At 47.1% G+C, this 27275-nt stretch overlaps 1 long non-coding RNA gene across 6 annotated transcripts in view; it reads right to left on the minus strand.

The window, feature by feature from the left end:
* Positions 1–27275, minus strand: part of LOC115857508 (uncharacterized) — a 164294-nt gene that overhangs the window by 25886 nt on the left and 111133 nt on the right. For 3 of the 6 annotated variants that reach the window (XR_009564863.1, XR_009564860.1, XR_009564858.1), the window contains one exon: positions 22633–25469. The exons of 1 other annotated variant lie outside the window; for it this stretch is intronic. This is a non-coding gene — a long non-coding RNA (uncharacterized lncRNA). Of the gene's footprint in view, positions 1–6025; positions 11316–22632; positions 25470–27275 lie in introns of those variants that run through there. 2 more of the 6 variants (XR_009564864.1, XR_009564859.1) reach the window with 2 other exon arrangements.

Genomic DNA, 27275 nt, shown 5'->3' on the forward strand with positions numbered 1-27275 from the left:
CCCAGAAGGAGAGAGAAGAGAGGTGGAAACAGAAAACCAGTAACAAGATGGTAGATTTAAATTCAAACATATTGGTAATTACATTACTGTAAGTGGGCTAAATGCCCCAATTAAATGGCGAGATGACCATTTTGGCTAAAAAAAATAATCAAGGGCTTGGTTTTATGCTGTCAACAAGAAGCCATTTTGAATATAAAGACTCAGATAGACTAAAAGTAAAAGAATAAAAAAAGATACATGAACAATTATCACAAGGAAACTGGAGAATACATATCAATATTCGACAAGGTAGACTTCAGAACAAGGAATGTTACCAAGCCAGTTCATCGAGAGGACATCATAATCCTGTATGTGCATATAATGAGAGCCTCAAAATACATGAAGCCAAAACTCATAGAATTCAAAGGGGAAACAATAAAGTCTACATTTACGGCTGGAGATTTCAGTACTTCTCTTAGTAAATGATAGAACAACTAAACACAAAGTCAGGATATAGAAGATCTGAACAACACTATTAAAAATTGCCTTGGGCTTCCCTGGTGGCCCAGTGGTTGAGAATCTGCCTGCCAATGCAGGGGACACAGGTTCGAGCCCTGGTCTGGGAAGATCCCACATGCCACGGAGCAATTAGACCCGTGAGCCACAACTACTGAGCCTGTGCGTCTGGAGCCTGTGCTCCACAACTAGAGAGGCCGCGACAGTGAGAGGCCCGCGCACCGCGATGAAGAGTGGCCCCCACTTGCCACAACTAGAGAAAGCCCTCGCACAGAAACGAAGACCTAACACAGCCATGAATAATTAAATAAGCTTTCATTTAAAAAAAAAAAAGACAGAAACTTGATAGAGGTTTACCCAAATATCAACAACTTAAAAAATAATTGCCTTGATTGACATTCATAAAATATACCACTCAACAACAGCAGAATACACATTCCTTTCAAGTGAACATGGAATGTTCACTAAGATTGACCATGTACTGGGTCATAAAACAAGTCTCAACAAAATTAAGAGGATTTAGATCATGCAAAATATTCTCCCTGACCACAACTACAGCAGACATCTTCAAATGTTTGGAAATTGAAACATTTCTAAATACGCATTTCTAAAAACTTCATAGATCAAAGAAGAAATCACAAGCAAAATTTAAAAATATTTAAAGCTGCATGGAAATGAAAATTTCCACTGACATTCTTTCCATACTTGTGGAATGTAGCTAAAGCAACGTGTAGAGTGAAGTTGACAGCAATAAATGATTACGTTACAAACCAAGAAGGTCTCAATTCAAAGATCTAAGCTTCCAATTTAAGAAACTAGAAAAATAAAGAGATAAAACTAAATGCAAGTAGGAAGATGCTAGAAAATACTAAGGAAATACTAAGAGCAGAAATCAATGAAATTGAAGAAAACAGCAGAGAAAATTACTGAAACTAAAAGATAAATAGAATTGACAAACTTAACCAGGCAGATCAAGAAAAAAAAAAGAGAAGAGAGAAGACAAAATTTACCAATATTAGAAATCAAAAAGGGGACATCACTACAGGTCTTATATACATTAAGAGGATATAAGGGGTATTATGAACAATATTTGACAACTGAGATGAAATGGATAAACTCCTTGAAATATATAAATTACCAAAGAATAAATATCCAAATAGCTCATTATCTATTAAAAAATTGGATTTGCAGTTAAAGACTTTCTCACAAAGAAATCTCCAGGCCTAGATATGAATTCACTGATGAATTCCACCAAATATTTAAGGAAGGAATAATGCCAATTTTATAAAAACTCTTCCAGAAAATTAAATAGTGGGGAAGACTTCCCATTGATTTTATGAAGCCAACATTACCTTGGAACCAAAACCAGATAAAGACATGACAAAAAATGAAAACTTCAGATCGATATGTCTTATGAAATAGATGCAAAAATAATTCTATCATATACAGTCCAGCAATACATTAAAGAGATACACCATGAAAAGTGAGATTTATCCCAGGAAACAACCTAAGTGTCCTTCAGCAGGTGAATGGTTAAACTATAGTACATCCACACCATGGGATTCAGTAATAAAAGGAACTAATTATTGATAATACACAGCAATCTGGATAAATCTCCAGAGAGTTATGCTCAGTGGGAAAAAAACTCAACAACAACCCCAAAGGTGAGATTGGGATTGACATATATACACTACTATGTATAAAATGGATAACTAATAAGAACCTGCTATATAAAAAAATAAATAAAATAAAATTCAAACAAAAACAAAAACAAAACAAAACAACCCCAAAGGTTAACATTTTTATGATTCCATTTATATAACACTCTTGAAATAATAAAATAATAAAATTATAGGATTGAGAAACAAATTAGTGGTCGCCAAGTTAAGGAAAGGGTGGGAACAGGAAGGAAGTGGATGTGGCTATAAATGGGCAATGCGAGGGACCCTTGTGGTAATGGAAATTGTTCTGTATCTCGACTGTATCAATACTGTTATCCAGGTTGTGAAACTGTACTATAGTTTTGCTAGATGTTACCATTGGGTGAAACCGGGTAAAGGGTACATGAGATCTCTGTATTATATCTTACAACTGTGTGTGAACCTACAATTATCGCAAAATAATAAGTTTAATTTTGAAAAGTGAAAAAAAATGACCATACCCACTGTTGGCAGGGATGTGGAGCAACTGGGATACTCATTCACTGCTGTTAGAAATGAAAAATGGTTCAGCCACTTTGGAATCATTTGAATTTTTAGAATAAAGTTAAACAGACACTTATCATATGACCCTGTAAACCCACTCCTGGGTATATACCCAAGAGAAATGAAAATATATGTTCACAGAAACACTTGTATAAAAATATTAATAAAAGCTTTATTTATATTAGCTCCAAACTGGAAACAGACCAAATAACCATTAATAGGTGAATGGATAAATAAATTATGGTATATCCATAAAATGGGATGCTACTCAACAGTAAAAAGGAATGAATTACTGATACGTGCAACAACATAGATGAATCTCAAAAGTGTTACGCTAAGAAGCCACAAAATGGTATAGACTGTCTGTTTTCATTTATATGGTATTTAGGAAAAGGTAAAACTATAGAGATCGAACAGTGGTTGCCATGGGCTGGAAGGGGGGGGAGGGGATTGACTGCAAAGGAGTAGGAGGGGACACATGGAGGCAAAGGAAATGACCTTGACTGTGGTGGTAGTAATTACATGACTATGTTTATCAAAGCTCATCGAATTGGATACTTAAAATTGACAAATTTTATTATTTGCTCACTAAACCTCAGCAGCACTGATTTAAAAAAATCCTGTGATGGTGAATCTGGAAGAAATCTTAGAGATTGTCTAGTCTAACACACTCATTTTAGAGGATGTGAAAGTGAACAGGGAATTGGATGGGGCAGGGAGTGTCAGGAAAGTCCCAGGCAGGGCACGTAGGGAGGGTGACAAGGGCCCCTATTTGACTGGAGCATTGGGGTGGGGGGAGTGGGACATGGGGGAGGGGGGCTGGGAGACAAGGCAGGTCATATGGGGAAGAGAGAGAGAGTCCAGAACATCAGAGTGCTGTTAGCACTATGACTTCTTTGTGCAAATTAGGCAAAAAAGGAACCCCTCTGGGTAGACCAGTTAGGCAAAAGTCCCCTCCTCTGGGTTGCCCAATTAGGAAATGAGGTGCCCTGTGAGCAGGCTAATCAGTGATTGGTGCCAGAACACACAGCTTGGGAAGCAGATGCCACTCCCTCTAGTAACCTGTCAGCCAAATGCCCGCATGCAGGGCACGGCTGTGAGGCAGGCCTGCTGAATGACTGGTGGTATCACCTGGTCAGGCATCCCTCAGCTGTGACAGCAGTTTTCTCAGCAGTGCATAGTCACCCCATCTACCTATACTCAACTACCGTCCCTCCCCTGGGGTATGGGGTATGGCTGAATCCCTGAACTTGCACTCCAGCTGTTCGTATTCCAAGTGTTCCTCCTCACATACATAGCAGGTTAGAGTATTTCTGGCAAATACACAGCGGTGTGTGAACTCTACAAGCCCCCCACCCCACCCCCAGCATTAGTCGCTTATAGAGTCCCCCAGCACTTAGCTAACGTCTGTCCCTCTGGGAGCATGGCAACATTCCTCATCACATGTACCCTACCCTGGGCCTCTTCCCCGACCAGAGCGCTCCTCCTATTGTGTACACCCTAGCTGTCTCCACCCCCTTCCCCATGACAGACTATAGTTTTACATAAACTATAGTTTTCCCTATAAACTCCCTTCATGGCAGACATTGTATTGTGAAAATCCAGTGTGTAAAATCAATTAGTTTCCCATTCCAATCAGAGGTTATTTATTCTTTCGAAAAAGCAACCAGTGCCTCGGTTTGCTCATCACCACCAACAAATGTCTGAGGAGTCTTTCTCTTTCCTTCTCTCAGATCAGCCCCTCTTCCTGGAGCTGAACCTATGGGCCAAGGGAGGGCTCAGAAGCCCTCACTCTCACCCTGGTCTATACTCCAGGTTCCCTGGACTTGGGAGGGATTCCAGTCTGGCCTCCAGATTTCCCACTCTGCTTTAGCTCCAGTAGGGAGAGAAAATTCAGGACCACAGGCCTGTAGGTAGATGCTCAACAGAACCATGGAGACCAATTTTCCAGGATTCCCCCAGGTGGGCTTTCTAATGACTCATAACAGGCAGGAAGGCCTCACTACAGTCCCTGCCATCAGATAGCCCCTTGCCTTTTTGTGACAGCTGTCTGGGGAGGGGGGTCTTCTCAATGAGGACTGGGCCAGACTCTGCTGTCCGAAGACCAGATCAAAGGTGAATGATCCCCATAGGGCCTACCTATGGGAATTCATTGATTAATTTAGCAAAGATTAACTGAGTACCTACTATGTGCCAGGCAGTACTCAAGATCAGAATAGACAGCAGTGAAAAGAACATAACAAAAAATTCCTGCATTCACGGAGCTTCCATTGCAGTGAGGGAGAGAGAGAGAGGAAATTGATAAACCAATCAGTTTCTGTCAGTTGACAATAAAAGCTATGGGAAAAAATAGATGAGTGTAAGGGAGGGCACTATTTTTCTTAATAGGTTGGCCAGAGATGTCTCACCCAGGAGCTGACATTTAAGCAGGGCCAGAGTCAATTGAAGAAGTGTGCTGAGCCAGTGTCTAAGGGAACAGTATTCCAGGTATAGGAAACAGCGATTGCAGAGACACTGGAATCACAGTCTGCCTGGAATGTTTGAGGAGCAGCCTGAAGGCTAGAGTGTTTGGAATGAAGCAAAGAGAGTGTAATAGTTACTCCCTGTCTAATCCGTCATCAGCTCCTGTGAAGTATATACCTCTAAAATATATCCCCAATCTGTCCATTTTGTTCTCCCTCTAATGCTATTACCTGAATTTAAGTTTCCATCCTCTCTCCTCCTCCACTTTGACTCCTCCCTTCTATCCATTCTCTATACAACGGCCTGAGTGATCTTAGAGATAAGTTACTTGTAAATTGTATCTTTCTTCATCTTTCATTTCCTCATCTTTCCTCATCGTTCATTTCCTCCCTGTAAGAACTGTGTACCCTTTGCAGTATGAATTTTCAGTACCTCCCATTAGAGTAGGCACAGTGTATTTCCTTGTCCTGTTGATGATGGGCTTGGTCCCAATGGATGTTAATGGACATGATGCAAGCAATGGCTTTAAGTGAACTTGTGTGTTTTGGCTTGGTCTTTTAAGTATCTACCATCTTCCATGAGGAGAGCATGCATTGGTAAACACTGGTCCCAGAAGGAGAAACGTATGGAGAAGACCTAAAATCAACCATTTGTGTGAACTACTGTTACCCCTGCTGACTTGTAGACTTGGTGAGACACAAAATTAACTGTTGTTGAGAGCCACTGAGATTTGGCAGGGGGGGAGGCGGGGAGGGGGTGGTTTGTTATGCAGCATTATTGTAGCAATAGCTGACTTATTCACTTGTCATTATATTTAAAATAAAGTCCAAACTCTATACCATCGACCAGCTGCTGTACATTATCTGGCTCTACCCTGCCCACCTCTCAGGTCTCATCTTGTGCCATCCTCTCTCCCTTACACAAGATGTTTCAGCCATTTCAGCCTTCGTTTAGCTCTTGAATATACTACTGAATGTTGCTCCCACCTCAGGCCTTTGAACATGCTATTGCCTCTACCTAGAAATCTCTTTTCCCAGATTTCTACATGATTAGCTCTTTTTGTTTCTCAAGTCTCTGCTCAAATATCTCCACCTTAGAGTAAGCAGACAATCAAAAGTTGCTCCCAATTGCTCTATTTTCTTATTGTTGACTGCAATTTACTAAAACCTACTGCTTGCTGAAATTACTTTAAAAAATTATATTGGCTTGTTTATTGCCTCTTTTCCTCCTCTAGTATGTAAAAAATACATGGGAACAGTGACACTGTTACATTCAACTTTTATTCCCAGTGCCTACAACAATGCCCAAGAAAAGTTAGTTCTTTGAAAAGGTTATTAAAATTGATAACCCTCTAGCAACACTGAATAAGAGGAAGAGAGAGCATAAATTATTACCACTATCTGAAATGAAAAAGGGACATCACTATACATCTTAGACACTTAAAAATAAATAATAAGAGGATATTCTGACAAATTTTATACCAACGAATGTAAAAATTTTAAAGAAATAAACAATCATGAAAAAACACAACTTACCAAAATGGACACAAAAGAAACAGAAAATCTGCATAGTACAGAGCTAGTCAAGATTGAATCCACAATTAAACATTTTTTCACCAAGGAAATTACAGGCTCATAAGACTCCACTGTGGAATTCTTCCAAACATTTAAGAAAGAAGTACAAACTCTTCCAGGGAATAAAAAAAAAGAGAGCACTTCTCAGTTTGCTTTCTGATGCCAGCATAACTTTGATACCCAAACCTGATAAAGATGTTGCAAATAGAATCCAGTGTTGCATAAAATGGATAATATACCACAACCCAGTTGGATTTATTCCAGGAATACATCTATTGGGATGATCGGATAGTTTTTTTCTTTGCTCTATTAATATTATAAATTATAAAGACTGAATGTTAAACCAACCTTGCATTCCTGGAATAAACCCAAACTCAGAGAAAAGTCAATTCTACATGGCCCCACAGTTTCTCTACTGCCTCTTGGATCCCACCTCCTACCCCTCTCTCTTGGTTCACTCTACTCCAGCCAGATGGTCTCCTGTTGCTCCAGGAACACCCAGGCACATTCCTGCCTCAGAGCCATTGTACATGCTGCTTCTCTGCCTGGAACGCCTTTCTCCCAGACAACTACCTGTCCAGCTCCCTCACTTCCTTTTCTCAGAAGCCACCTTCTCAGTGAGGCTTTCCTGACTACACTATCTAAAATGTCTATCCCTCTTCCACTCCTGATAACTTCTAGCCCCCTTTCCTGCTTCATTTTTTATCCTTAGCATTTACTACCATCTAACATACTATACATTTCATTTATTTTGTGTGTGTGATGGTGGATTTTATGTGTCAGCTTGACTGGGTCATGGAAGGCCCAGATAGTGGGTGAAACGTTATTTCTGGGCATGTCTGTGAGAGTGTTTCTGGAAGAGGTTAACATTTGAATTGGTGGACTGAGGAAAGCAGATGCAGATGGCCCTCTCCAATGTGCGTGGGCATCGTCCAATCTGTTGAGGGCTTGGATAGAACAAAAAGGTGGGAGAAAATTAAACTCACTCCCTGCCTGACTGTTGAGCTGGGAAATTGTCTTCTGCCCTCAGAAATCCTAGTTCTCAGACCTTCAGACCCCAACTGGAATCTACACCATTGACTCTCTGGCTTTTGCACTGACACCAGCTTTCCTGTGTCTCCAGTTTGTAGATTGCAGATCATGGGGCATCTCAGCCTCCATGGCATGTGCCAATACTTTATAATAAATTTTGTTTTATATATATATATATCGTTTTCATTCTATCTTCTCTGAAGAACACTGACTAATACATTTCACTTATTGTATGTCTTCTCTAATTAGAGCAAAACCTCCATGAGAGTGGGGATTTTTGTAAGTTTTTGTACTGCTGTATCTTCAGCACCTAAAACAGTGCCTGACACCTAGTAGGCATTCTTAATAAATATTAGCTGAATGAATGAATGAATGAGTGTTCTCAATGTCCTTCACAGCAAGTCATACATTCAGCAAACACTTACTAAGGACCTACGACATTCCTAGAGGTGTGGGAATGTACAGATGACTCAGGCCCCATTTCTTCCCTCCAGCGTGTGGTACAGGAGTGGCGTGGGAGAGACTCAGATTCAGAAACAGTTCAACTCAGTGGGTCAAATAGTTGATTTCCATGATTTGAAGTAGTTATGCTCTATAAAGCCACCACAAACACCAAATTAAGGAATACTGGATCATTCTTCCTAGTGAAAATGCAGGGTTAGTTTCCCATAGACTTCTGGTCACAATATTGTTGTCAACACTCAATACCTTATTTTATGTGTGTTTCTGTTTAAAGATATCTTAGTGAGCATCTATTGTTGATTCATTAATATTAAACTCATGGCCAACAGAACTATAATTCATGTCTTAATGAAACATATCTAACACACATGTTTTCTCATTAAGGCACACCATGGTCTTCTTACACTTAAGAACACCACTAGACAGTATGCTTCGGGGCCATTTTTTTTTAATTAATTAATTTATTTATTTTTGGCTGTGTTGGGTCATCATTTCTGTGCGAGGGTTTTCTCTAGTTGTGGCAAGTGGGGGCCACACTTCAACGTGGCGTGCGGGCCTCTCACTATCGCGGCCTCTCCTGTTGCAGAGCACAGGCTCCAGATGCACAGGCTCAGTAGTTGTGGCGCACGGGCCTAGTTGCTCCACGGCATGTGGGATCTTCCCAGACCAGGGCTCGAACCCATGTCCCCTGCGTTAGCCAGCAGATTCTCAACCACTGCGCCACCAGGGAAGCCCTGGGGGCCATTTTAAACAGCAAAATCACCAACAAAATGCACAGAAATGTGCCAAACGTGGCACAGCATAGACCACGAAAGGACACTTGTTTACAGCATGAGAGCTGAAACCGGAAGGCAGCACATTGCCTTGTTGAACCTCAGCTGAGAACACGAGTGTTGAACGACTCAAATTTTCCATCACTCTGTGAATGTCCATGAATGACTATTGATTCTGGGTTAAGTTTTAGCAAGGAGGTGAATTCACAGATGTGGAATCTGCTAATAATGAGGAGACAACCGTGTCTAGTGGAGGATCTGCAACTTACTGGGCATGACCCCAGACCAGAATAAGGATGGAAAGAAAAGCAATTGACAAGGAGGAACAGGGCTGCTGCTGGAAAACTCATCTCAAAAGGAGACAAACACATTCCCAAAGTTCTGCCCTGACAGACAATTCCTCCCTTACCTGTCCCTGCCAGCCCACTTTGACAAACATATTTGCAATCTTCTAACCATGGCTGGTCTGAGTGACTTGAGTTGTCAGGCCTGATTTTGTTCTCTGTAAGTCAATTTTTATTTTTAATTCCTCGTCACTCCACAGAGCTGACAGCTCCCCGCGGTGTGTGAGATGTGTCACAGCCAGGGAAGATCCTGGGGATAAAAGAAGACCCTTTTCAGGAATGAAGCAGCATATGTGGATTTCCTGACAGCCTAGACTAATTGTCTTTTCTTCTGTTCTCTACACTGAAAGTATTTACATGGGAACAACCCAGAGGCTGTAAGTTTCCAAGTGATCCCTAGGACTGATTAGCCCACCTGAAATCCTCATTCTGCATTGATGATGCCACAGTGGTTTCCAGAGCAACCGTGAGGGATGGCAGAGCAAGGGGGAGGGGTCCTGGTGGGGGAATCTCAGCAGGATCCCTTCTTAGTGAGCCCTTTCTCCAGTTACCCCCACAACAGGAGCCAGGTGAGAGGGAGGCAGAAAAGAGGAGAAGGGTATGTGTCCCTTACACAGCAGCCTCATCTGTCCTTCCCTTTTTTCACTAGTGGGTTCAGATATTTTTCTACGTGGTCTGCAGAATGGATAAGTGTTGATAATGCTGAGAAAACACGGATGGTTTCTGTATTATTTATTTTCTTCTTTATCCCCAAGGTCTTATACCATGAAAGCATTCAAGCATCTAGCCCATTAGTCAGCAAACATTTATTGAGCATCTACTAGGTTCCCAGCCTTATGCTGGGTACTAGGGACACAGAACTGTGGTCAGATGTGGCTGCTGCTCCCGTTACATTGACATTCTAGAAGTGGAGATTAAACAAATACTCTGACACGTGGCGTTCTGGCTGCTGTCAAGGCAAGAGCTACGAAGGAGATATTTAGGGAGCAGGGGTAGGATATTATAAGAGAACTTAATCTAGGTTGGGGATTCTAAGAAGGCTTCCTGGTGGAGGTGATATTTACATTGAGATTGGAAGTGTGAACAGGAACTAGCCAGGTGGAAAGTGAGGGTTTCCAGTTGAGGGGGAATAGCTTGTGCAAAAGTCCTGGGGCAAAGAGGCAAACTTGTGATCTTAGAGATCATTGTGACCTACCCCCTTTCCTATTATAGATGAAAAACCTGAAGGGGAGTGACTTGCCCAAGGTCACACAGTTAATTAGAAGCAAGCCTGGGATTGGATCCTGAGAGCCCATTCCCTATCTAGGTCTTTTTCACAGGTTCCCATCAGGCCTGTCAGCTCCAAGCCTCTCCCGATTTGTTTCTTGGATCACAGGTTAGCTACCTGACTTCTCTTTCCTCAATCCCCAGACCTGGATGCATTGACTTGGGGATGGGTCACTGAGGAACTGTGAAATAATAAGAAATACACAATACATATTGGTCTCTGTCCCAGGTCGTGACACAGGGCTCCTAAAACCCTTGTAATTTTCTAAGTGATAAGAGCACTGAGAGCATCTTTTGTTCTAGTATTTGGTCTTTGACCCCAGTTCCTGACACAGGGCTTTTAAATCCTGGGTGTCTTTTGTTCTAATGAGGTGACTCTGGGTGAGCTCCTGAGTGGGGCTGATCACCAGAAAGACCAAGTAATAATTACAAGTTTGGGATTTTCAGCTCATCTCCCATTCTCCACAAAGGGCAGAGGAATTGGAAATGAATGTAATAAATGATCAAGCCTATGTGATGAAGGCTCCATGAAAATCCCAATAGGATGGTGTTTGTAGCTCCAGGCTGGTGAACGAATCCATGCACCGGGAGGGTGACGCATCCCAGCTCCACGGGGACAGAAGCTCCGGCGCTCAGGACTCTTCCAGACCTCACCCTCTGTATCTCTTCATGTGGCAGCTCATCTGGATCCTTCGTCATATCCTGTATTATATCATAAACTGGTAAACGTAAGTAAGCATTTCCCTGAGTTCTGTGATCTGTTCTAGCAAATAATCGAATCTAAAGGGAGTAGAGCATGAGAAGCCCCAATTTGCAGTCAGGTTGGACAGAAGTTGTGGGTCACTTGGGGACCTACTACTTGCCATTGGCATCTGAAGTGGGGGTGGGTGGGTGAGGTTGGCAGTCTCATGGGACTGAGCCCTTCACTGAGCCCTTAACCTCTGGTGCTACCTCCAGGTAGATAGTGTCAGAATTGAGTTAAATTGTAGGACCCGTGGTTGTTTGGCTTGGTGTGGGGAAAAAACCTACACATCTGGTGTCAGAAGTGTTGTGACGGCGATAGCCGTGTGAGAGTAATGGGAAGCACTTGGTTTTCTTCATGCAGGAATGTTCTTCAGGGGGTAGGCAAGAGAGGAGAGACCTTTGCTCCTGGACATGTGCTGTCTAATGCTGTGCACATTCCCCAGGCTGGTGACAACATGGGAAGTGGAACCGGGGGTGCATGTGGGACCGTGTCCTTACAGCATCTGAGCTGACACCTCCCTGACCATGGCCCTGCTTAAGGCCCTGGGTGGGTCAGGGTTCCCAGCATCAATTCAGTGAGGAGTGTGGAGCCCCCTGATTGGAGGCCTTGCCAGAGAAACCCTATAGGACTTGGGGGTTCTTCATGCTGAAGGGTCTCCCGCAAAGGACAGACCCACATTGGAGCCATGGAACCCCCCAGAAGATTCTGATAGACCTTAGACATCTTCCAGTCTTCCCTTTTGGTTCTACAGATGAGGAGCCTGAGGCCCAGAGAGAGGAAGAAGTTTATCCAAGCCCACACAGTGACTCAGAGTCAGAGAGTCAGATCAGGGCTCCTGCATCCTGCTCCAGGGCTCTTATCATCTTTGAAGCAAAGGACTATAGGAGACCTTGGAGACTCTGTTGACCATGGTGCTGACGGTGATGCCACCTTCCCTCCATATTTGCAATAGATAGAGACAGGCAATTCAGAAATTCAACCAGGTTCTGATCACACTGGAAAAGCAGAAGAGGCAACAGAAAATAAGAACTAGACTTAGGAGATAGCCCTATTGGCAGCATCCTCACCCTTTCTCCATAGAAACAAATATTATCCAGGGACGAGGAGCCATGGAGTCACCAACTGTGTGTCCCTGGGTAAATCACTTTTCTCAGCTTTGGTGTCCTCATCTCTAAAATGGGAATAGGGACCCCTATTCTATAGTGTGGCTGTGAGGATGAAATGATATGTGAGCTTTCTCCACTTGCTCGCCACCATTTGGTCTACGGCTAGCAATGTCTTTCAACCTCTCTCTCTCCCTCTTCTCTGTGATCATTAATTTTATGTGTCAGTTCCATGGAGCCATGGAGGAGCTAGACATTTGGTCAAACATTCTGGGTGTTCATGTGAGGGTGTTTCTGGATAAGATTCACATTTGGATGGGTAGACTGAGTAAAGCAGATTGCCCTCCCTAGTGTGGGTGGGCCTCATCCAAGCAGTTGAAGGCTTAAATAGAACAAAACGGCTGGGGAAGAGGGGACTCCTCATGCCTGGCTTTCTTGAGCTAGGACGTCAGTCTTTTCCTGCCTTCAGACTTAAGCTGGCGCATCAACTCTTCTTGGGTCTCGAGCCTGCCAGCTTTCAGGTGAGAACTTACACCACTGGCTTTCCTGGGTCTCCAGCTTGCCGACAACAGATCTTGGGACTTCTCAGCCTCCATAATTGTGTGAATCAATTCCTTACAATAAATCTCTTTCTATATGTATATATCCATCTTATTGGTTGTGTTTCTCTGTAGAACGCTAATATATCCTCCTCTGCCCCCCCCCCACTCCCTCAGGTTCAGTGATTTGGAAGTTACTGGGCCTCCAGGTCTGATACCTGCCAGGAGTCTTCCCTCAGGTGTCAGGGCCCCTGGCCTGACCTGCCTCAGTTGTGTCAAATATCCTTGTACCTCTCCCACAAGAGAAGAGAGATCTTGGGGAAGCAGAACCAGTCCAGGGTCCTGGGTTCAAGCCCTGACCCTGGCATTGACTTGAGATCCTGAGCCTTGCAGTACTCATCTACTAACAGGGCTGATGGCCCCTCACTGCCCACCCCACAGGATTGCTCATGAGGATGAAAATGGGACCATGGGTTTCCCCCCTCCCTGCCCCCTCCTGGACTTAAAGGTGTGTGTCTGCAGAGTCTGCACCTTTTTATTCCTGTCCCAGGCCCCTGGCTCAGGACCTTGCTCCCATGAAGTTCCCCATGAATGTTTGATGACCAACTGAAGGGGCGTATGAGGAATCTCTGTGTAATTACAGGAGACACCCGTCAGAGGCTCTGAGACACAGAGATGTCCAAAGACATTCTATTAAATGAGATGGAAATTAAATGACAAGCCAGGCCGGTGTTCTGGAGGCAGAGGAGAAGAGCGCTCCAGAAGCCGGGCTGGTCAGGGGGCTCTCTTCAAAGTGTGTTCCCAAATGTGTTTTCAAGCAAGCGGTGGAGCCCAGCGAACCCTGGGCATGGAGCTCTTTCCAAATGAGTCTTTAATAATGTAGTCATACAAATTGGGTCTAATTAAGTTGTACCCGTTGAAAATGCACTGCTGTACATCTGAGTGATGAAATCGGGATCAAAAAGCAGCCCAGAAAAGATGCAAAGGTAATTTTCCACTTGTACTAAGCAAGCTGGGATCTTCAAATGGCAATTGCATTGAATGCCCTCCCTTCCCCGGGATTGTTAAAACACCAGCCCCACAGGCCTATGGGTTCTCAAAGCCAGCACCATCTCTCTTTCCTCTCCTTCTCTCTTTCTCTCTCTCTCCTCTCTCTCTCTCTTTCTCTCTCTCTTTGCCGCCTGCTCCTAGGCCTCCAGAGCAGGAGGCATAGGAAGGCAGGAAGGGCTTGCGGGCCCCTGAGGTCATATCAGCTTCTCTTTGGTCCTTGAAAATACTGAGCGTGCTCCCTCCTAGAGGCCTCTGCCCTTGCTGTTCCCCTGACACGGCTGCCTTACTCTCACCATCCACGTGTGGGCTATGGACAAGCCCCTCCTGGACAAGCTCCTGGCGGCCCGATCCGAAGTCGTCTGCTCTACCATGCCCATCTGCATCGCTTTTCAGCGCCCTGCCTCGTTTGCTTCAGAGCACATCATTCTCTGGGCAGCATCCCTTGTCTTGGGTTCAGTCTTTCCACTGTTCCCCCCAACCCTACCCCAAGCCCAGATGTAAATTCCCAAAGCTCAGGGACTTTTCTGTCTGTCTGTCTTACTCCCTGCTCTCTCCCCAAGACCCTGACATGGAACAGATGCTAAGTGAGCACGTGTTGAATAAATGGGACCCTCAGAGCTGGACAGTCCCGGAGGTTCAATAACCAACCCCATGTTGAAGCCCAGAGACGGGAGCGGGTTTTCCAAGACCACCCAGTGAGTTCGAAGGCAGTGGGGGAGGCTTTGGTTCTTGGTCAAAACACCCTTCTCATTTCTCCTCTCATCTCCTGGGTGGTGTGGGAGATCGCCCAGCTCACCCAAGGGGCATGGCTCCAGAGCCAGACCACCTGTGCTCAAGTCCCCCCTCTGACTTTATGAGATGTATTGACCCTGGACAAGTTCCAGAGCCCCAGTTTCCTCTTGTGTAAAATGGAAATAACGGTGGTACCCTCCTCCACGTTGTTGTGTCACTACCCCTGCAAGGTGATTTTATTATCCCCCCATTCCTACGGAGGAAGCAGAGGCTCAGAGGCCTCAGTTACTTGCTCAAGGTAACACAGCGTCAGAGCAGCCGAAACATTGCTTAGGAACTCATGTCTCTGCCCTTGACCCCGCCCCAGGACTGCTGAATCCCTGCCGACTGGTGTCCTCTGCTGCCCTCCCCTGCTCCCACCTCCCGGTGGTCTGATTGATAAGAGTTGGGCTGCTGACTTTTCACCAGCCTCTCTCCTGAAGAGGTTGCCTCTTATCAGGTCTGAAAGGCAAGTTCGCAAGATTTAAAACCCTCCCGGACAGGGGAGCTGGTTTACATGCCTCCAGGGCTGATTCAGCTCTTGGCTTCTAATGAAAACAGACTCCTGCTTCCCCGCTGAGCTCAGAAGGGACACTCGGCTCACAGCAGTGGCCGGTTTGCTGTAAGGAGGCACCGTGCTGTCCTCAATCTAGGGGGCCCAGGACTTCTCCCCCCAGGACCCCTTCTGTCTGTTTCATCCTCTCTACCTGCTCTCTCCCCCCTTTCCAGGAATGCAGAAACAGGGGTCTTAAACTGGTGGGGTGTGAGTCGCTTTGGGCCAGTAGATGAGATGGGATGACCCAAAATAGTAATTTTTAAAAACAATTGAACCAACATTTAAAAGTCAGATGATTTCTTATTTTAAAAAAAATTGGATTTCTAGCCACCCCAGCACAAGGCAAGATTTTTCCAGTTTCCCAGAATTCCCGCCTCTCTGAGGCTCCTCTACCCCTTCCCTTATTTACATTTCCTGCTTGTTCTCTATGGGTACCTGAGTTTGAGAGCCCCATTGTGCTGTACAGCCTGGTGGGGAGTTAAGTCAGTGTGCTCACTTTACAGATGAGGACTCTGAGGTCCAGAGAGGGAAAGTGACTTGCCCAAAGTCGCCCAGAAAGTTGATCATGCAACCAGGACTAGAGCCCAGAATGTCCTCTCCCAGGGAAGCATTCGCTGCCCCGAGCACAGCCTGCACACTTGGGCTTCTGGGGGTTTCCTCCTTTGAGGTCTGGAGGCAGCTGTAGCCTCTTCCACATGGCTCCCGCCCCATAGCACAGCTACCAAAGAGGGATTTGAACAGTCAGATCTGTTCTCATTATGTCACTCACTTCCCAGCTTTGAGAAAAAAGAACATTTTCCCCAGTGTCAGGATACAGCCAACCTCCTTGGGATGACATTCTGATCCTGTGCTATGTGGCCCCAGCCTACCTTTCCTGCCTCACCTGTCACTCCTCCATCCCTTCCCACAGCCTGTCTTGACAATTCTCTCTTCCCCAAACACGCCACTGTGTCCTTTCCTCAGGCTGCAGGCCACTCCCCTTCTGCAGAGGAAACTCTGCTCAGCCTTCAAGGCCCCCACCACACCACTTCCTCCAGGAAGCTTTCCTGGACTCCTGATCCCACTCCGGGGTCTCCTGGTCAGAGTTAATGACGCCCTCCTCTCCTTTGTCACTCTGCTTCTCCCCCTTAGAGCACAGGTTGCTTTGTGCTCCTGCCCCAGCTGCTGTATTTGCCTTAGTCACCTGCCAGCCTGTTGATAACTTACCGAGCGCTTAGTGTGTCTCAGGCTGAGCCCTTCACATGGATTAGCTCATAAATTCAATAGTCCTTGCAGGTAGATAGATCTCCCTATTTGTTCAGATGGAGAAACAAAGGCACAACTGGGATAAGCAGCCTGTCTAAGATCACTCAGCCAGTAAGTGGCCATGGTAGGACCCACCTGGGGTCCAGAGTCTCAGGTCCCACCCTCCAGGCTATTAGTGAGGGGTGCAGAGCAGCACTGTGTGTGTGGCTCTGATCCAGGGCCCTGCACCCTGGTCAAATGAGCCCAGAGGGTGTCCTCAGGGTCAAGGCCAGATGGGCAGCTCCTGGGGCAATTTCCTCCACTCTCAGTTCTCAAGCCCATTGCCCAACCCCCAACTCCAGCCCCTCCCCCGATATTTCCCCCATTTTTCTTTACCCACCCATGGCCCTCTCTCTCCAGTCTCATTATCCTTTAATAGAAAAGCCCCAAGCACCTTTTCTTATGGGACCACCATGGATCAGAATCAACTACTGGAATTTCCCCATATAGCAAACCACCCCCTCCACGGGCCTTTGCTCACGCAGTTCCCTCCACCTCTGCCTGTGCCGAAGACCTTTCACACTCCTTCCTTCCTCTCTTCCAGAGCTCTGTCCTGCCCTTTTAGAGGTAACTCTGATCCTGGCCTGACTACCCCTCTGATCCCAGCTCAGCCCACCTCCCCTTCGCCCACGCTGCCTCGGCCATGCTGGCCTCTCTCTGTTCCTCACACAAAGCCAAGTCCCTTCCTGCCCCAGGACTCTTGCCCTTGCTGTTCCTTCAGCCTGGAAGGCCCTTTCCCTGCTTTTGCTCCTCCTTGTCATTCAGGTCACAGCGCCAGTGTCACCACCTCTGGGGTGACACCTGCCCTGTTTGCTCCTGTGTGGCAGCAATGGCTGAGCTGTTCTCTATTTCCCCTGAGTTTGAGCCTCAGGGGAGCAGAGTCTGCATCTGTGTTGCTCACAGTAACCCCAGCACCTGGCGTGAGACCTGGCACATATTAGGTGATCAATAAATATTTGAGTAAATGCAAGAAAGGGAGGGAGGAGGGAAAGAGAGTGCTGAGGAAAGGAAAGAAGGAAGGGAGGAGGGGAGCGGGGGAAGGGAAAATAAGAAAAGAGCACCCAGTTCTTCCAGCTCTTGCTGTGTTGCCAGGTTGCACTTTAAAACTAACAAAGCACCTTGTCCCTGGCACAGCCTGTGTGTGGGGGGGGAACCAAGAACAGGAAAGGACAGACGTCTATTTTTACCCTCCAAAGGCAGCATCTGGGTGAGGCTCATCTTAGCAATTGTTGTCCCACTGAGAGCCTCTCGCCCCTCCCCTCTCTCTGCCTATGAGGACAGGCACCCCAGATGTCAAGTTCACTGGGAAGGGCCAGATAATAGAAATGAGTGCCAGAGGTTGGGCCTGACCAGAGGCTGAATGGGGGACAAGAAAGATTAGAGCTCGAAGAAGACAGGGGTCCTAGTGAGCTGGGACAGTAGGGGGATGCCTGTTGTGGTAGAGAGTGGCTGCCCATGACCATGAAGCCACGTGTGAGCAGCCTGATAAAAACAGCTGTGACGCAGGTCATAAATTAGAATCAGGGTCCCAGATTAGCCTTGGAATTAAGAACCCTGAGAATTCAAAGGGGAAAACAAATTCCATAAAATTCAATTTAAGGATTAAATAGTCATGATTTCTGGTGAAGCCGTCTCCTGAGATTATTAAATTGCCTTGCATTTGAGAAGGAACTCTCACCTGAAGTCCCAAGCTGGCAGCGGGTTACACAGTGGGTTGACACATGGTGCCACTGGTCCCTAAGCCTTCAGATCCTTGGGGAAGGAGTGGCTCTGCCTGCTTGTCCCCCACCCATCAGTCAAGCCACCCTCCAATCATTCCCTGCTATTGGGTCCCAAAGAGAGAGAAAGTTCGCAAAGGAGGTGAGGAGGGTTCCAGGCAAGCCCATTCCCACCGTGGGCAGCTAGGAGTTTGCAGGTTGTAGACAGCACCATGCCACACGACAGCACCTGGAGCACGCAGGCTGTGTGCAGGCTGGAAGGCAAGACCCTAGAGGTCCTCAGGTCTACCCCTCCCCTGATGAGGAGAACAAGACCCAGAGAATAGAGGGACTCATCCAAGGCCACTTAGTTAAGTGTCAGGGCTGGAACTGGACCCTGGGGTCTCTTGACATCTGGGGTTCATTTCTTAATAACACCACAGGCCATTCAAGCAGGCAGTTAGAGCCAAGTAACATCTGCCCCAGGACTTTGGTTGGAGTTATCAAGAATAAGGTACTTTCTGGGAATTCCCTGGCGGTCCAGTTAGGACTCCATCCTTCCACTACAGGGGGCACAGTTCGATCCCTGGTCAGGTAACTAAGATCCCATATGCCTCGTGGCGTGGCCAAAAAAAAAAAAAAAAACGAATAAGGTACAATACTTTCTCCTGAGGTTGCCCAGCTGGTCAGATGTAACCCCAGATCTTCTGAAACTCATCTTTGTCACCAGTTAGACCGAGGCTACCTGAGGGTTAAGCCAGAGAAACCATAGCTAAGAGATGGAGGGAGATAGACTTCAGATGATATCGTTTGACACCTGGATCCAGCTATGCCTGAATGCAGTAACATGCAATGGTTTCAGTTACACGAGTCAAAACCTTTCAAGTCCGAGACCATTTGAGTTGGGTTTCTGTCATATGAACCTATAAGAGTCCTGACTAATTCAGTGTCCCTCTCCTGGAGGAGAGAATCCAAGCTTCTAAGAATGGCTTGCAAAGCTTTGAGGACTCAGCACAGCTGCTCCACCCCACAGTGTTTGTGGGGCCCATACCCATTCCACCCAATCCTTGTGCCTCCATGAATGCCTCTGTCTAGGATGCGTTTTCGTCTCGTGTGCCTGGAAAACTCCTTTTCATTTCCCCAAATCCTTCCCAGTAGTAATTACTTTTCTGTTTGTTTGTTTGTTTTTTCTTTTTTCAGACTTCCCCAGAGGGACCATTTCCTCCCTTACGCCATGTCAAGCATTCGGTGTATTTCTGTTGTGCTTCCTCTCCTGGTTTGCCATGGCCATCTCTTCATTTGCTTCCCCTAGAGGAAAGGATCAGTTTTCAAATGCGTTGGTATCTCCCAAGCTTAATACAGCTCTCAGTATGTAGGATGGAGCAAAACTGAACAGAACATGGCACAGAGGGGCACTAAACCTGTATAACTGGCTGATGTCTTTCAAAGTCAGCCAATGGGAGTCCCTGTCCCCAAATATCTCCCAGAGTCACCTGCCAGACCTGGCCAGGGCAGCCTTTTGGAGAGATAAGCCTTCTGATGCATTTCTACCAATCCCTGACTCGGTTAAGAGTGTTGGTTCCAGAATCTTATCATTTGGATTCGAAGCCTGGCTCTGTCACCTCCTACCTGTGTGTCTGTAGGAAGGATCCTTAACCTCTCTGGGCCCCAGGCTTCTGGGTTGGACTTAGTGACACGGTGTGGTGTAAGGAGCTTGGAACGGCGTCTGGCACATTGTAAGCACCCAATAAACGTTAGGTGTTATTATTCATTGCAGAGGAAACGAGGTGAAGATTAACAAGAACTTTGATGAGGACCTTTTGTACTTTTCACTGTCTCTCTGTTTCATATTAAACGGTATTTTATGTGAGTGCTTACCATGTCGCCCTGATTAATTGATTTAGAAGCACTTCTGAAAGCTTGCCGCTGCCCAGAGCCCAGGTATGCCGTTTCAACATGATTAACAAAGATGTTTGTGGTCATTTTATCAAATGTCGAGCATCAGGTATTTAGTGAGGAACATCATTACATCGTTTCCGTGGGAGAATTAGATTAGATTTAGATCATTTCGACTAATAAGCGCATTTTACAAGCCCAGGCTCTCCCAAGTCGGGTGGAAAAATAGCTCAGAAATGGAGGAATTCACTGCAGGATGGAGCCCCCAGACCCTGCTCACTTTCTGGCATTGGTCATCACAACCATAGGCAGGGAAGAAATTTCACCTCCCACCCTTGTGTAGCCAGATAGTATTCTCAGCTCCTGGGAAAATAGCTCGTTCCACAGGGCTCTTTCTAATGATTTAAAGGCTAGCCTATGTAGGCTCTGGGCTCCCCTTACAACAAAGGGTTCAAGAGGGCTGGAGGGAGGGCCAGTGAGGGCTCAGTTACTGAAAACCTTCTGAGGGCCAGGCATTGTGTTTTAGGGCATTATCTCATTCAACTCCACAGTATCCCTGGGAGAAATGTATAATTAGATCCATTTTACAGATGAGGAAACAAGGCCTAGAGTGGTGAGCTGACTTGTCCAAAGTCCCACAGCATCGTAACATGGAGTAGAAGCCAGATGTCTTGCCCCAGGTCCTGTGTTCCTCCCACACCTCACTCCCTGTGTCCTGGGGTATCATGACTGGGAGCCTTTCCCCAGCCTGACTCTGAGCCAGGCTCCGCCTCGTTTTCCACCCTGTGTCCTACTGATTCCTACTGTCAACGCTGGTGGAAAATTCCAGCGCAAGTTCTCTCTTGGGTAATTTACAAATGACTACTTCTTGCAGTTTTTAAGTTATTGGAATCAACTTCCAACAGGGCCTATGCCATGGATAGAAGTGTTTCTAAGTAGGGGAATCACCCAACCTGGGGAAGAACAATTCACAATTCATATCCTACTATGAATTATTCCCAGGTAACGATGAATGGTAAGTGATCTCCGTGACCGCCGACATGCTCCTCCAAGGGTATCTTTAGATGAACTCGGGACGTGAGGTTCAGAGACTTCAGGGGCCAAGAGGAAAATGGTCATCTTGGGATTGGCCCCATGGTTGGATTCTGGCTCATCTCACGTGGAAGAGGGACTGTATTGACATCAAGACAGGAGAAGGACTTCCCTGGTGGTCCAATGGTTAAGAATCTGCCTGCCAATGCAGGCAACACGGGCTCGATCCCTGGTCAGGGAAGATCCCACATGCTGTGGGGCAACTAGCCCATGTGCCACAACTACTGAGCCTGTGAGCCACAACTACTGAGCCCGCATGCTGCAACTCCTGAAACTGCATGCTGCACCTACTGAAGCCCTTGCACGCTTAGAGCCTGTGGTCTGCAGCAAGAGAAGCCACCGCAATGAGAAGCCTGTGCACCACAACAAAGAGTAGCCTTGCTTGCCGCAACTAGACAAAGCCTGCATGCAGCAATGAAGACCCAACGCATCAAAAAAAAAAGTCAGGAGAGCCCCTGGGGACACTGAACTGTGAAGTCTACTGCCCGTCAGCAAGAAAGGAAGTCCGCCCCTCTGTCCTAACTCCTTTACACCAACATACAGACCAAGGGTGTCCATAAAAGACTCCTGGGCTACTTCCCTCTGGATGGTATGGACTCCAAGGACCTTGAGGGGAGCCGAGCTACAATGGATGGAGGGAAACTGAGCCCCTGATGACTGCATGGAACAGTGCTTTCTCTCTTCCACTGACCTGCTTTGGACTTGTGGCATGAGTAATTAAAAAAAAAAAATCTCTTCTGGAATTAAGTGCCTGAGACTTGGGGTTGTTTGTTACAGCAATTACGCTACACTGACTGATACACTCTCCCTTCACAGACTTTGTCCTGAGCCTCTCTCTCAATCTCCTCCTCTCCCTGAGCCTTGGGTTTTCCCATCTGTTTTCTAACCTTTCTAACCTCATCCTGGGGTAATTCTTCTCCTGCTACCCTGATGCCTATGCTAGAGGTCAATGCTCCTCTTTGGTTCTTCTAGTCCTCCTGGGAAGTGACCGCTTACCTCCAAGGAGCAAGATCAGGAGGAAAAAAAAACTACGTCTCTGGACTGAGATGTGAGCATTGACTCCAATCTGGGCTCTATTACAAACCTGCTGCGTGACTGTGGATAAGTCATTTCCCCCTCTGAGTTTCAATTGCGCCATCTATAAAATATGGAAGAAAGATTTTTTAACCTTTAACAGTGGCAGTTAAGTTGGATTCAACTGCCATATCAGACTCACAGGATCCCAAATGACAGTGCTCACAAACCTACAGTTTATTACAGGAAAAGAACATGACAGAGTGACTGCATTCAAGTCAGGATGTACTTCACAGATAGGTGCTTGGAGAGGCGGGTGCAGGCTGCTACCATCCTCCCTCTGTAAGGGGAGTGGGCATGGAACACCTCTAAACCGGGGAGGAGTCTCAGCTGAGGTATTTTTACATTTTGCTGGTCATGTGGGCATTTTCCTGCTACATTACCAGCCTCAACAGCAGAGCCCTTCAGGGGTCTCACCAAGGCCAGGTGCAAATCACCAATCCCACTGTTTTATGTTGGGCATGACCCGTGAAATCACTCAATGGAAAAGTGGATATCGATCTTTAAATATTTTAGAGCACAGATAAACTCAATATATGACAAACAAACAAACAAAAAATCCCACTGTTTTCCATAAACAGTGTTGACAGGCTGGTCGGAGTTGCCCTGAAACTCCTCCACCCCTGATGACAGAACGACACTGTTGCCCAATCATGCCCTGACTGGGGGTCAATGCCATGAGGGGGCTTTCAAAAAACAGCTCATAGCCCAGCCCCCCGCCCCACCACTGCCTCCCCATCCTATGGACTAGATCTTTTTATGACAAAATGATCATCCTTAGTTTGACAGCAATTAAAACACTCATGTAAATGTCAAACATTTACAATAACCAGTGGGGGGTTGGTACAGATTTGAACAGACAACCGAACCATCCGATAACACAAAGTTTCTCATATTTTTGTGCTCTCTTTACGATCCTTTCGCCTCCCTGCTCTACAAGCCATCTGCACTTAATGGTATACATTTGTTGAGTGATTAAGAACTGTAATCAATTTATCATTAATCAAACCTAAATCTTCTTCAGGCCAATTCTCCTCCGTAGGCATAATGTCCGGAAGATGTTCTGATTCACTCTCCCAACACATTTGGTCACAAGCATCAGTGTCATCATAAATTCTATTAGTTTCTACAATATTAATTAGACCTATGAATCCCATATTATAGCAGATAGCAGTATCATGTGCTACCTTGGATATGTGGTTACAGGATAAATGAGACATAATTACAGTGTAATTATTTTGGCCCTCCCAACAAAATCCGCCTTTTCCCATAGGCCATATATTCTTTCTTGTAAGAATGTAGGTTAGAGACCACGTCTCTGTTATTTCAGGACTCAGAACCTCTTGAGGACACAGCCAAACTCTTTATCGCAGGTTGCCTGGTTTGACAGCTACTCGTTCCCAGTGACAAGAATCCCCCAGGAGGGCTCGTCTGTCCCTCAAGATGGAAACATTAAAAGTCCTTTGATCACAGTCCTGGGTTCTACAGTCCTTGGATACTTCGACTTGAAGAGAGGCACGATTCTGGGTTGGGAAGGTGAGTTAAATCGGTAGGTTGGGCACGCTGCTGTTCAGACCGCGGAAGAGCCGTTATCCCTTCCTCTTTTTGTCCAAGAAGCCTCGGATCATAAACACATTGATTTCCTATCAGGCAGACAAGCTGGGTTGAGGCATGAACAAGCCGCTCAGCATACAGGGGAGGCGGGGCAAAGCCCCCTGGTTTTGCTGAATCATCTTGGAAAATGCTAATGCCTGCCCGGGGAAAGGCCTCATTTGGCGGGGAGGCCGGAGCCCCCCCCCCCCCCCCCCGCATTTCCCCCCGAGGTGGGCTGCGCCACAATCCCAACAGTCCTTGACTGTGTAACTTGACACCCCGGTACTCTCGCCCTTGGCGTTCTTGTGGCTTTAAGCCCTGCACTGAGCTAGCCATTTTCGGAACACCTACTGTGTGCTTGGTCCTTCCACCTGCGGTACTTGGCTTAATTCACACACCTCACCAGGTGGGGCAGGACTGTTTATCCTCCTTGAAAGATGACTCTGCAGTCCCCAGAGGGGAAGTGACTCACCCAAGCTACTGACTTTGCAAGTGCTGCAGCTGAGACTCAACTCAAACCCGGGTCTTTTGAGTCTAACATAAGCTCCCCATTCTGCAGTCCGTCCAACACTGGACTGTCCATGAGACTTCAGGCCTGCCCGTGGCACCAGCACAGCCTGAGCCAGACTGAATGCTCATACAGGGCTTGGGAGACCCCAGAGCTGGCAGAATGACCCCCTGATGAGGTTTCCATACACTTCTGATGCTAGACAGTCCTTTCTGATGCCCAGTTTCTGTTGGCAAAGGCCTTTTCCAAATAATAACACTCTGTTGGTAGGATGGGCACCACGTCCTCCCATTTTACAGATGAACAAATGTAGACTGTGGGAAGTTGTGGCTTCGCCGTGGACCAAGGTCAGGTCCAGAGCTCTTTAGGGTGGCTTCCCCAGTGCCTGGTGTAGCCCCTTCCACATTAGCAGACCCTCAATTCTTTTGTCAAATGAATAAATGAACAAATTACAGATTTTCCATTTCTTTACTTAGTTTTGGGACTTCTGAAATGATCAAAGACTGTTGCCCATTAGAGCAAGAAGGGGCTGTAGAGATCATTCAATCCCCTCACTGTACTGATGAAGAAACCAAGGCTCAGAGAGGGCCAGTGACTTGCCCACCATCACACAGCCGGTCAGAGGCAAAGCAAAAAGTAGACTCCTTGTTCAGTGCTCAGGATGACCTGACTCAACTCAAAGGCTTCCCATCAATGATGCTGGGCTTTGCAAACAGTCTCTTTGGGTGGCAGGGGTATGTTGAAGAGAGGTGATACCTTCTCCAAACTACCTGTACCCAAAGGAGGAATGGAGGAATCAGCAAGCTTTCCTGTGACGCCACAGGAGCCTCCCAGGGGCTTCACCAAGGACCTTGTGGAGTTTCAGAGCCAGAAATCAGCCGGCCCAGTTCATTTCTGCAGACACGGAAGGGGAAGAACTAGGGTTCCTGCCCTCGTGGAGCTTGTGGCCTTGTGGGAAGAGAGACAGACCACAGGGTCCCCTCATAAATGTGAAAGTTCAGGAGTGTAGCCCCCACCCCCACCCCGAGGGAAGGTGCAAGGTTTCTCCAGCTCCCAGTTTGTCTGTTTCCCCTGTTCTCTCACCTCCGCCCCTCTGGTTCCTCTGGTCTGACTTCCCCAGCCTGCATTGCTTTCATGTATCTTCTACTGTCTTCATCCCCCCGGCCCCGCCCCTCCCTCCCTCTTCAGCATGTCTCTCCTCTCTCTCCATCTCTCTGGGTTCTACCCATCATCTCTTACATCCTGCCCTGATCTCTGTCCCCATCTCTTTCTCTCCTTCCTTCTCCCGTCCCATCCCTGCAGCATACGGATCCCTCTGTCTGCCTACAGCCTCTGCATGATGCCTTTCATCCTTTTCGCTCTGACCGGGGTCTGACTCTCTCTGCTTCCCGCAGTCTCGTCCCCTCTCCCTCTCCTCTCCTTTCTCTCCCAAGACCCGGAGCCAGAGCCCTTGTTCCCTGTGCCTCTGTCTGTCTCTGCCTCTGGAGGACCCTACCCATGGCTGTGAAAACACTTGGGCCTCATAACCTGAAGGGCAGGATTGATGAGAAAATAAATTCCTGATTAGTGTTTTAATTTTAAGGATTTTTAGAGGGGACTGAACAGTAAGGGAGGCTGGTGGAGAAAGTCTGCATTATTAAAACCATAAATCCTCGGTGGGAGGGACAGGGAAAGGGGCTGAAAGGAAAGCAGAGGGGGGCGGACAGGGCTTCCTTTGGGATGGGGGAGTGAGGGTGTAGGAGGTGAAGCCCAAGGGCCTGTGTCGTCCCCTCCCTCCTCTACCCAAAGAGGCTTCCCTGGGTGGGGGCCACAGGACCACCCGCCTTGGCCACTCCTCGCTCCTCCCTGAGTGCGCTGGGCCACAGATGAGACTGACAGCTCCTGGGGCTGGAGGGCAGGGAGGTGGAAGCCTGCTAGTCCAAGTCTCTCTCCAACTGGCCTGCTCAGCATTGGGCAGAATAAGTGCCCCGTCAGCCTTGACCGGCAGGAGAGGCAGGAGAGCACAGGGGTAAAGCACGTGTGGGGTTGCTCCCTGCCCCAGCTTCCCCTTCTGCTGGACGGAGAGAATCATAGCCACGCACCCCACCTGCCCCTGCCACCTCACAGGTGTGTGTGACGGTGCAACGAGACAGTGCACAGAAAGTGTTGGCACCCATTAAATGTTAGCTTTTGTTCCTATCGCTGGCAGAGGGCAGTGCCCCTCTGTAATCTCAGTTTGAGTCTCAGACCCTTTTACATATGGACAAAAGGAGGCCCAGAGAGCTAAGCCCCTTGGCCAAGGCCACAAGGATGTGAGTGCAGCTCTGCAGCCAGTTTTTCTCCAGGCTTCCCTGGGGCTGCTCTCAGAAGGGGGTCACACTTTATATGGCGGGGGTGGGGGGGGGAGGCGGTGGCGGGGTAGACTGGGTCTGGCCAGCAGCCCTGTCTGGCAAGTGGGGAAAGCAGGGCCAGGAAGTGGGACCGCTTGACTTCACTGACAAGGCCTGGGACCTGCAGGCCAGGTGGCCTGGGGGAGGATGGGGAGGGGGTCTACCTTCTGCTCTGCCCTGCCCTCAAGCAAGAGAATGAGGCCCTCAGCCCCAGGCCAGCAGCCTGGGGGTAAGTAAGTGTGACAGGCGGCACGGGAGCCTCTGCCTGCCCACCCGCACCATGTACTTCTCCCCCTCTTCAGCCCTCCAGCCTCCCCACCTTCTTTTGGGTGACCTCTAAGTCCCAGGGGAGTCACTGGCGTTACAAACCCCCGGGGGATTGCAT

This window comes from Globicephala melas, chromosome 8 (genome assembly GCF_963455315.2).
Source record: "Globicephala melas chromosome 8, mGloMel1.2, whole genome shotgun sequence".
NCBI classification, from domain to species: domain Eukaryota; kingdom Metazoa; phylum Chordata; class Mammalia; order Artiodactyla; family Delphinidae; genus Globicephala; species Globicephala melas.